The sequence below is a fragment of the Salvelinus fontinalis genome, chromosome 30 (assembly GCF_029448725.1).
Source record: "Salvelinus fontinalis isolate EN_2023a chromosome 30, ASM2944872v1, whole genome shotgun sequence".
Lineage (NCBI taxonomy): Eukaryota > Metazoa > Chordata > Actinopteri > Salmoniformes > Salmonidae > Salvelinus > Salvelinus fontinalis.
Window position 1 is genome coordinate 31,939,870 of NC_074694.1, and position 10,967 is coordinate 31,950,836.

Below are 10,967 nucleotides of genomic sequence, written 5' to 3' on the forward strand. Positions count from 1 at the left end.
ATGTGCTGAGGTATTGTAATGTACTGTAATGTTGTAATGTGCTGAGGTATTGTAATGTACTGTAATGTGCTAATGTACTGTAATGTTGTAATGTGCTGTACTATTGTAATGTACTGTAATGTTGTAATGTACTGTAATGTTGTAATGTGCTGTACTGTTGTAATGTGCTGAGGTATTGTAATGTGCTGTACTGTTGTAATGTGCTGAGGTATTGTAATGTGCTGTACTGTTGTAATGTGCTGAGGTATTGTAATGTGCTGTAATGTTGTAATGTGCTGAGGTATTTTAATGTGCTGATTTATTGTATATTTAGGGGTGGCAGGTTAGAGCGCTGGGCTAGTAACCGAAAGGTTGCTGGATCGAATCCCAGAGCTGACAAGGTAAAAAGCTGCCGTTCTGCCCCTGAAAAAGGCAGTTAACCCACTGTTCCCCGGTAGGCCGTCTTTCTAAATAAGAATTTGTTCTTAACTGACTCTCCTGGTCAAATAAAATAAAAAATAATTACCCAGTTAAGTGTTTTGAATTCTCTTCCTCTGTCTAGCTCACTCCCTTTCTCTCTGCTTACTCTGTGGTTAAGTTGACTACAAGGGCCATTGTTACAAAACAATGTCTCTGTGTATGTGTGTGTGGTGTCCAAACTAAACTCTGATCTCTTCCCTAGCAGTGAGCATCCTCTCATTGTATCGTAACAAGCTGCCTTGGGGGACCAGTGTTCCTCTGACAGGCTTCTGTTGGCATTCTGATCCAACATCAACAACTCTGGTTGCTCTTCTGGCCAACAAGTTTCTCTGCCTCTCTCCCTAGTCTCTTTGTCTATTTATCCTTGTGTCTTTCTTTCTCTCTCCTTCTCTCTTTGCACCCTCTTCCCTCTTCTCTCTCTCCACGTTGTCCCTCTTTCACCTCCCTATCACTCTAAAATCTATGTGTACTGTATGCTTTTGGTTTCCTAGGTCTCATTAATTTAACCTCCTCAGTGGCAGGATTTGAGGTTAAACACATTTACCACTAACTGTGTTTTGTCACCTTCCTGCAGTTTCATAAAACCCACAGCTTCCATTACTGCCATATTAATGACACTCTTGCATCTCTCAGCCGTTCTCTGACAGTTCTCCAAGTGTGTGGAAAAATGTCTACTTGTCAGCATTATCTCACGTAGAGACGTTTTGATGTAATCATTTGGGAGGTGTCAACTTCGAATAAGAGGTGCCCTCGTTGCCAATATCTGTGTGTGCGCGCGCGCGCATGGCATGTCTGTCAGAGTTCGGCTGCAAAGACAAACTGTACATTCTAGAGACAGAGTGCCAGGAACGAAAGAGCAGCCAGGAGAGAGAGAGAGTATACATTGAGTAAGAGTGACAGGACATGGTTAGACAGTTGAAACCCTGTCAGGTTCAATAAAGCCAAGAGAGTAGATTGACTAGGGCTGTCTCTGGAGAGAGCTGACTCTGGTTTGGCCTGGTGTGTGTGTGTGTGTGTTCTGTGCTGTGCGGCGTGTGTGGATGAGACATAACGTAATGTTAAACTCTGTTCATCTCTGGTGTAACTAGATCATTATTTAGTTTATCCTTCACTTAGCCAGGTCTGTCATTGTGAGCATTGCGATCGATGGCAACGCCAGTGAAGTCAAAACAATTTAAGTTATTTTTAAGTTATTTTAAAGTGGAGGTGTGTGTGCACGTGTGTATTCGTGTGTCACATTTTCCAATAACCAGGTTCATTCTGATTTTAACAGGAGTATGCTGCATCAGCACTGTAATCTGCCTCTATGGACCACAGAAGTGAATCTTTGTGTTTGTTTTTTTGTTTTTTTATTTTTTTTACCTGGCTTCCATACCATATCTTAAATGGTCAGATAAAGGTGTTTTTCGGGGCAATCAACACTGATCCTCCTTCGAGGGCCCCCGCTGCTGTAGAGGACTGTGAGCTCTCAATCTCTTTGGTCAACGTGAGTAGGACCTTCAAGTGTTCGAATACTCGCAGATGGCATCCCCGGCCGCGTCCTCAATGCATGCATAGACCAGCTGGTCGGCGTGTTGACAAACATACTTAACCTCTCCCTGTCCTAGTCTGTGGTCCCCATATGCTTCAAGATGCCCACCATTGTCCCTGTACCCAAGCAAACTAACGTAACCTGCCTAAATGTCTATTGCCCTGTAGCACTCAATTCTGAAATCATGAAGTGCTTCGAGATGTGGTCAAGGACCACATCAGCTCCACCTTACCTGACACCTTGGACCCACTCCAATTTGCATACCACCTCAACAGATCCACAGATGATGCAAACTCCATTGCTCTGCACACTGTCCTATTCCACCTGGACAAGAGGAGCACCTATGTGAGAATGCTGTTCTTCGACTACAGCTCAACTCCAAACTTGACATTCAAGGCACTGGGTATGAGTACCTCCCTCTGCAACTGGATCCTGGACTTCCTGGCAGGCAGACCTCAGGTGGTGAGGGTAGGCAAAAACACCTCCGCCACGCTGGCCCTCAACATGGGGCTCCCTGTACACCTGTGTGGCCATGAATGACTCCAACACCATCATTACGTTTGCAGATGGCACAATGGAGGTGGGCCTGATCATCGACAACAACGAGACAGCCTACAGGGAGGAGATAGAGCCCTTGTACAGTGTTGCCAGGGAAACAGCCTCTGCCTCAACGTCAGCAGAAACAAGGAGCTGAAGAAATTTGGCATGGGCCCTCGGATCCTAAAGAAGTTCTACAGTTGTACAATCAGAGCATCTTAACCAGCTGCATCACTGCCTGGTACAGCAACTGCACCGCCCTCAACTGGAAGGCCCTATAGAGGGTGGTGCGGACAGTCCAATATATCACTGGGGGCAAGCTCCCTACCCTCCAGGACATCTACACCAGGTGATGTCTGAAGAAGGCCCGAATGGTCGTCTAGAACTCCAGTCACCCGAGCCACGGACTGTTCACTCTGTTACCGTCTGATAAGCGATATCGGAGTATCAGGTCTCGGGCCAACAGGCTCTGAGACGGCTTCTACTACCAGGCCATAACACTGCTCGAAAACTAAACATAGCTTTCTCGCTGCACAGACCTGCACATTAAAGACTATTTGCACCGGAAAGATTATGTCAAATTTTGGAAAACTCTGGATATTTTGTTCCACAGTGCAATTTCAGAACGGATAAACAACAACCAGGCAAGTTTCACAATGAACAATACTTTATTTGAAATTGTAGGAAATGTCTCTTACAAATGGTCGTTTTTGCAACGTCTGTTTAAAAGTCTCTCCTCAAATACCAGCAACTCTTTAAAAAAGGCCTCTTTCTTAACCTTTCACGAGTATCTACCCCGGGTCCGGGAACACCCCCCACCCCCACCCCCCCCACACTGAGTAGCATTGCTAGCATAGCGTCACAATTAAATAGTAGCATCTAAATATCATTAAATCACAAGTCCAAGACACCTAATGAAAGATACAGATCTTGTGAATAAAGCCACCATTTCAGATTTTTTTAATGTTTTACAGGGAAGACAAAATATGTAAATCTATTAGCTAACCACGTTAGCAAAAGACACCACTTTTCTAACTCCATCAGTTTCTTACTCCATCAGGTGCTATCACCAATTCGGCTAAACTAAGATATTGATAGCCACTAACCAAGAAAAAACCTCATCAGATGACAGTCTGATAACATATTTATGGTATAGGATAGGTTTTGTTAGAAAAATGTGCATATTTCAGGTAGATATCATAGTTTACAATTGCACCCACCGTCACAAATGGACTAGAATAAATACATAGAGCAACGTGTTTACCTAATTACTAATCATCAAACATTTCGTAAAAATACACAGCATACACTAATCGAAAGACACAGATCCTGTGAATACAGACAATATTTCAGATTTTCTAAGTGTCTTACAGCGAAAACACAATAAATCGTTATATTAGCATACCACATATGCAAACGTTACCAGAGCATTGATTCTAGCCAAAGAGAGCGATAACGTAAACTTCGCCAAAATATATACATTTTTTCACTAACCTTCTCAGAATTCTTCAGATGACACTCCTGTAACATCATATTACAACATACATATACAGTTTGTTCGAAAATGTGCATATTTAGCCACCAAAATCATGGTTAGACAATGACAAAAGTTGCCCAGCTGGTCAGACAATGTCGTGCGCCATATTAGACAGTGATCTAGTCGTATACATAAATACTCATAAATGTGACAAAAAAATATAGGGTGGACAGCGATTGATAGACAATTTAATTCTTAATACAATCGCTGATTTACATTTTTTAAATTATCCTTACTTTTCAATACAGTTTGCGCCAAGCGAAGCTACGTCTAACAAGATGGCGTCATAAGCGATTAACATTTTTCGACAAACACGATTTATCATAATAAATTGTTCCTACTTTGAGCTGTTCTTCCATCAGAATCTTGGTCAAAGAATCCTTTCTTGGGTCTAATCGTCTTTTGGTCGAAAGCTGTCCTCTTGCCATGTGGAAATGCCAACTGCGTTCGGCATGAACTGGAAACCTGCCCGGCGCTTCAAAGTGGGGGGGCTCAGGTCCGTCCTCGCGAAGAAAAAGTATCCGATTCAGGTAGGTATCACAGATTCCCAGGATTAATTCCCTTTTACTTCTATATCCTCAACACAATGTTCGCTCATATCCTGCATAAGCAGAACTTATTTAAAGTGCACACATTACAGAAGTGACTTTGAGCCGCAGATGATAACCTCAAGGGCGAGAGTGAAAAGTACTTAACTTTAGTTCGCTGTTTGTGTTGGGAGCGGCGAATGTTCAGAGACAGGCGTGGAGACGAGCTCTGTGCGTCCCAGGAGTAGGCGGCCATCAGAGAGCTGTGTGTCTGCACTGTCGGGATGCGGGGTCTCGTTCATTTCCTTCACCTGTGCCCAATCAAGAGTGGAAAGAGAGGCACACAGGGATTTGGATTTGGGGTTAGAGAATAACATTGGCGTACAAGCTTAATAGAGAGCACGTGTGAGAATTTAGGACATGCATATGGATAGCGCTCATGAGAATTTAGGACAGGCTCTATTGTTAGCACTCATGAGAATTTAGGACAAGCACTATTGGTAGCACACGTGAGATTTCACACTTCAATTACTGAACAGACAGCACTCGTGAATAGGTTGGCACAGCAAAACGTATTCCAAAACATGTGAACACAGCAAACGTGAAAGGGAAACAGGAAGCTCTTCATCACAACAACTATATGCACCTTAGAAAGGATTTGCACTGACTACCCACATATCCAACCCTTACACACAAACATACATACACACAACAAACACCCATACACACACACAAACACACACACGCTCAGAACTCACTGTGTGTGTATACTATTGATTCCGCTACCCACTTTAGTGTCTTCAGAAAGCATTCATACCCCTTGACTTATTCCATATTTTGTTGTGTTACAGCCTGAATTCTAAATGGATCAAATATATTTTGTTCTTCTCACACATCTCAACACAATGCCCCGTAATGACAAAGTGAAAACATGTTTTTCAAAATGTATGTCCATTTATGGAAAATTGAATACAGAATGATCTAATTTACATAAATATTCACAGTCAATACTTTGCAGAAGCACCTTTGGCAGCAATTACAGCTGAGTCTTTCTGGGTAAGTCTCTAAGAGCTTTCCACACCTGGACTGTGCATCATTTGCTCATTATTATTTTCAAAATTCTTCAAGCTCTGTAAAATTGGTTGTTGATCATTACTAGACAACCATTTTCACTTATTGCCGTAGATTTAAGTCAAAACTGTAACTTGGACACTCAGGAACATTGTGTCTTCTTGGTAAGCAACTCCAGTCTAGATTTGGCCTTGTGTTTTAGGTTTTTGTCCTGCTGAAAGATTAATTAATCTCCCAGTGTCTGGAGGAAGGCAGACTGAATAAGGTTTACCTCTAGGATTTTGCTTAGCTCTATTTTGTTTCTTTTTTGATCCTGAAAAACATCCCAGTCCTTAATGATTACAAGCATACCCATAACATGATGCACGTGCTGACGGGATGGCATCACGCAGTTGCTACATATTATAATGGCGGTATATTCATGCTGCGAACAGCCCGTTCCATCTCATCCCAAAGACTTTCTATTGGGTTGAGGTCTGTGAACTGTGCAGGCCACTCAAGTAAACTGAACTTGCTGTCATGTTCCTAGAACCATTCTGAGAGAATACGTGCTTTGTGACATGACACATTATCCTGCTGGAAGTATCCATGTGACGAAGGGTGAACCGTATCCATGAAGGGATGCACCTGGTCAGCAACAATGTTCAGATACACTGTGGTGTTCAAACATTGCCCAATTGGTATCAAGAGACCTAACGTGTGCCAGGAAAACATTCCCCATACCATTACACCACCGCCTTCAGCCTGTACCGTTGACACCAGGCAGGATGGGGCCATGGACTCATGCTGCCAACACCACTGTTGTACTGCGCAATGAATTGCCTGTTTGTGGGCTGCCAGTTAGCTTGCCCAATTCTTGTCATTCTCCTTCGACGTCTCTCATCAACAAGCTGTTTTCACTCACAGGCCCGCGCTGACTGGACAGTTTTTGTTTATTTCACCATTCTCCATAAACTATTAACACTGTCGTGCGTGAAAAGCCCAGGAGGCCGGCCGTTTCTGAGATACTGGAACCGTTGCGCTTGGCAGCAACGATCATACCACACTCAAAGTCGCTTAGGTCACTCGTTTTGCCCATACTTACCTTCAATTGAATAGTAACTGAATGCCTCGATGCCCGTCTGCCCGCTTTATATAGCACACACGGCCAAGTGACACACTGTCTATAGGAGCGAACCATTTTTCTGAACGGTGGTGTACCTAATAAACGGACCACTGAGTGTAGATTTATAGTATATTCCCATTCCAATGCAGGAAGACCTTCTGTAGAATGACATCACTAGTGTAGTTGAATGATAATTATGTTGAATATAAAAAACGACATTCCTCAATCTGACTTCATTATTATGTGAATAAATGCAACAGGCCCTGTACATCTCTGGAATATTTAGTCAGCAAGCCAATTAAGAGGCTAAATACAAATATCTAATCCAGGCGACCAATGTTATTGTGTCAAGTAGACCAGGGATGTCAAGGTGGAATCCAAACATACTGTATACTATATGTAGTGTAAATTATATTTACCAATAGACCTACAGTCAATCAAATAATGCATTTACTCAATTCAACTAATAGGATGTATTAGTCATGAAATAATTAACACTCATACCATTACAGTGTACATGAAATACAGTGCTGTGAAACAGTATTTACCCCCTTTCAAATTGTTTCTACTTTTGCATGTATTTGATTCTGAATGTTATCAGATCTAAAATCAAAACCTAATATTAGATAAAGAACCCGGGTGAACAAATAACACATTCATTATATACAAGGAATTTCTCAGCTGCTAATGAGAACCTTGATGACCTTGTACCTAGCTGGTGGGAATTCCGGTGGAGTGCCCCCACCCAGGTACAGTAATGACAGTGCTGGCAACACTAGCTGCAGTAACCCATTGGGAGGGGGGTCACACTCTGACAATCAGAGAGGGGGCAAATTATTGTGGCCCTGGCGGCACAAAATAATCAAAAGGCCTGAATGCTCAGAGATGCTTGGGAAAATGGTCACAACGGGGGACCAGTGTGTGTGTGTTTTAGGGGAAAGGGGTGTATCTGAGCTCCATCTGCTAGGACTTGACATTAGTTAAGCAAATCTCCCCATTCTTGCTCAATTTTGCATGCCTTCGCTAACAGCTACAGCTGTAAATGCATTTGCGAATCAAGTCTTTACTTGAGTTGAGCTCGGGGATGGATCAACTGTCGAACATCTGAGCTTGTGATTGTTTGTGGGGGAAGGGTGGGGAGAGTGTGCGTATGTATCCCACATATGTTGCTAATGGGTAGTGATGTTAGGAACAGTATAGGATTAATCACAATAATTGTTTACCAAAATAATAATTGCTTACCAAAAATATAATTTTAGTAATGTCAGTCAAGGTTATAGGTTAAAAAAAACTCATATGAAGTGCCTACATTATTACGCACATTATTCGTTAATTGTAGAAATAAAATAAGATATGCAAGATGTTTTATATAGTGTATATATCTTTTTTTTTAATAACAGTATACAATACAATCGAGGTGAGGGCATTGGAAATGCTTTTGGCTGTTAATCTTCTTCTGTTCTTTAGGTGGCACTGTGTGTTCTTTTTAAAGAATGGGTCCCAATCTCTCAAAGGCCCTCGGATCCAGGTGGACAGGGGTGGTCTGCCAGTCCCTTGGACGACAACCTAACTTGAGATGACGGGAGGTTTTAGCGGGTTGGAATAGTGGAGAACAATTAGAGGTTTACTCAGTAGCAGTGCAAATATCATGGTGCAGTTATATGGACACTCAATCATCATGGTACTTTTTAATGGTAAATTACAAACATATATTGGAACTAGTGGATATACAGTATGGAAGCCTGACCTAGTGAGATATACAGTGGGCTCCAAAATTACTGGTACCCCTGACTGGCAATGCACAAACAATACTTTAAAAAATATAAACAATATCATTATAGAGGTAAACTCAAAATACCAACATGTGAGAAATACTGTACTTTATTAATGTTTCAATGGAACCAACCAAAATCAAACAATATTAGTGCAACCACCTCTGGCAAGTATAACAGCATGGAGTCTTTTCCTGTGATGTTTGACAAGGTTAAGTAACACATTTGGAGGGATTTTGGACCATTCCTCTGTGCAGATCCTTTCAAGATCCTTCACATTCTTGGGTTTGCGCTTATCAATTGCCCTCTTCCACTCAGCCCACAGGTTTTCGATTGGATGGAGGTCCGGCGACTGAGATGGCCATGGCAGAACATTGATTTTGTTGTCACAGAACCATTTCTGTGTGGATCTTGAGGTATGTTTCAGGTAATTGTCTTGTTGGAAAGTCCATCTATGGCCAAGTCCCAGCCTTCTGGCAGAGGAAACCAGATTGTCAGCCAAAATTGCCTAATACTTGGTGGAATTCATTATGCCATCAATCTTAACCAGTACCCACGGACCTCTGGAATTAAAACAGCCCCAAAACATCACTGATCCCCCTCCATATTTCACCGTGGGTATGAGGTGCCTCTCCTTGTATGCATCTCTGTTTCGACGCCAAACATGCCGATGCTGTATCTGACCAAAACGTTCAATTTTGGTCTCATTTGACCAGAGCACCTTCTTCCAGTCATAATTTAAATGACGTTTGGCAAACTCCAAGTGGTTGCATCTGTGTCTTGGGGTCAGAAAAGGCTTTCTTCTGGCAGCCCTTCCAAAGAGCCTGTGGATGTGGAGGTGGCGTCTGGTGGTGCTTTTTGAAACCTGGTGACCCCAAGACGCCACCGAGGCCTGCAATTCTTTCACAGTGATTCTTGGGGATTTTGTTTCTTCTCTCACCATCCTCCTCCCTTTCCTGGGGGGAAAAATGCATTTGCATCCTCTACCCATGAGGTTTTCAACTGTTCCATATCTTAAGAATGTTTTAATAATTGCCCTGACAGTGCTCAGGGGTATATTCAATCGTTTGTGGATTTTATTGTAGCCATTACCAGATTTATGAAGGCCTACAACCATCTGTCTCTTTTGAATTGCCAGTTCTTTTGTTTTCTTCATGGTGTTGGATGACAGTGGGATATTGCATGTGTGTTACCTCATTTTTATACCCTAGTGAAACAGGAAGTGATGTAATGGCTCAATATAGTTCCTTAAGACCTAGATCATCTTAAATAAGTTGAATTTAATTTGTGGTTTAATTTTGGTTGATGTTATTTACAACAATCTTTAAGGGTGCCATTAATTGTGAATCCTTGATTTGGAGGACATAGATTTTTAATTAAATTAATAAATTATTTTGGTTGGTTCCATTGAAACTTTAATAAAGTACAGTATTTCTCACATGTTGGTATTTTGAGTTTATCGCTATAATTATATTGTTTATATTTGTTTAAGCATTGTTTGTGCATTGCCAGTCAGGGGTGCCAGTAATTTTGGAGCCCACTGTCCATGGCAGAGGCTAAATCAAGCTAGTTATCTTGAGTACTTTCTTATGTCATTCTCGCCGGCACCAAAAGTTTGAAAAGTGTTGATAGGGGACAGAATGCGGTCGGACCATCAAATAATTGGCATATACATTACTTTTCCATGTGGGTGAGGATTTTGGAAATTTTATCAAAGCCTATTGGTTGACAACTTGTTTTGAACCAGAACAGAATCATTTATAACTAACTTTTTCCAACATAACATAGGTACAGCAGATCCCCTTATTGTATGGGACACTTTTAAATGTGCCTTTTTGAGGCCATGCAATTAAAACAAAAGCAATTTAAGTCAAAAGAGTTCATTTCAACAAAGAACATAGAGGGACTAACAGTACAGATAGATCACAATAAAACGGTACCATAGATGCACAGAATAAGTTAGAAAAAATGTATAATAATAAACAAACTTATTCAAGAAATAATGGTACCATGTCGTCAAAACAAGTTATACTTTTGACTCAACTGTCATTAGAACATTCTTCCAAGAGTCTTGATGATCATCCAGGTGTGTACAGGTGCTTTTTGGAAAACTTGAGTTAACTTCTTTGATGAGAAGGGTCCCACTGCATAACACAGTAAGAACCTCATACCAACGGTCAAGCATGGTGGTGGTAGTGATGGTTTGGGGATGCTTTACTGCCTCAGGAGCTGGACGACTTGCTTTTATAGAAGGAACCAAAGAATTCTACAGGAGAATGTCAAGCCATCCGTCTGAGTTGAGGCGCAGCCAGAGGGAAGGTTCACTGTGTCATGTAATTATTTAATCAAATTAGATTGGAATGTAATTACTGCAGGGTGGAACGTGTGTCTGACTTAGACAGGAGATGGAGCCTATTAGTGATTGTAC